We start from the raw sequence: 1,352 nt of genomic DNA, 5'->3' as shown, positions 1-1,352 counted from the left end.
AGAGAGGCTGAATCCTCCGCTCCCATTTTGCTGCACAGAATGGGATTCGGTGCTACTGCTACCATTGTTGGGGAGATATATCATCAGGAGGAAAAGCGCCGCAGAGAGTGCATCACAAGGAGTGAAGTTGCGTCTTCTTTTCCTCGCAGATGATGGTTCGGGTTCATTCGCTCCTGTTGCGTGGTAAATGTGGTCCATTCGCAAACTTTATAACTAAAAAAACTTTTCACTACTCTCTATCTACGAACTACTAACACTCTCTGTTGTTTCCTCCTCCTTCCTTCCTTCCGCTGTCTTTGTTGGTTTATTTATACACGCGAAACGCGTTCTCTGTCCGCTCGGTCTGCCGTACATACATGGCGGCGCAAGATGGCGATCTCTCTAAAGCAAGGCCCTTGTTATATATATATATATATATAAAAGCATAATTATAAGGCTCTATGAAAACCAAACAAATTTTATTTTATAGCGATTACACACTTATATAAACATATTAATGGGTAGAATATTCAGATTCAGATTCAGATTTGATAATAAACCATGCCAAATATTACACACTGGCCCTTTAAGTCCTTTATTTGCTCTTTTGCTTGCTTGTCTGTCTATTCTGTTTATTCTGGTATATGGGGATGGAGGGACATGAGGGAACTCAGTGTACTCTGTTATACTTGTATGTTTTCATATTGGTGCTGGTTTATGGTACACTTGTTGGAAATAAAAGATGTTGAAAAAAAGAACTAAAGAAGCTCTTATTATGTTATGGAGTTGAGCTGAAAAAAAAAAAAAACCACTTTCCAGCTTCAGGAATCCACAAATGTAGTGGCATCATGTTCACATCACAAACAGTTTGGATTTTTTTGTGAGGTTGTATATGTTAGTTTTTCATAGTAAAGGAGTAGATGGCAGTTGCTTCCAGTGAAGAGGAGCAGGAAGGAGTGCTACGCTGGAAGCTAAGGAATGTACTGCTGTGGAAAGGGCAGCAACAAATCGATTTTAGCCATCTAAAACAGGGCCACCTGAAGCCATTATTACGCTCTCCTCAAAGCCACCAGACTCCACTGACAAAAATGGTAATTTTACCTTGCAGAAGACGGGAGCTGCTGGTCTACTACTGCCTCCATAAGTTAGTTTATTTGTGTAATTGTGTGACTTTGGTGTTAAATTCAGATTTACCAAAGTCACACAGTAACAGAAAAATCAAACTAATTGAGGCAGTGGTAGCCCAGCAACCCCAGTGAGCACCAAATGGGATTCCGACATTAATTTCTGGTTGAAAACTGGTTGATACTCGGCCTTTTCGCCCTCCTTTCAAACAGCTCAAATGCGATTACAACATCAACTTGTCAAAATAC

At 40.3% G+C, this 1,352-nt stretch overlaps 1 long non-coding RNA gene across 1 annotated transcript in view; it reads left to right on the top strand.

The window, feature by feature from the left end:
* LOC126392581 (uncharacterized) overlaps positions 1-1,352 on the top strand; it is a 21,798-nt gene that overhangs the window by 1,042 nt on the left and 19,404 nt on the right. The gene's annotated exons all lie outside the window — the stretch shown is intronic.

Source organism: Epinephelus moara, chromosome 7 (genome assembly GCF_006386435.1).
Source record: "Epinephelus moara isolate mb chromosome 7, YSFRI_EMoa_1.0, whole genome shotgun sequence".
NCBI classification, from domain to species: Eukaryota; Metazoa; Chordata; class Actinopteri; order Perciformes; family Serranidae; genus Epinephelus; species Epinephelus moara.
The sequence above is the reverse complement of the archived record's forward strand: the minus strand, read 5'-3'. Positions and strand labels throughout refer to the sequence as shown.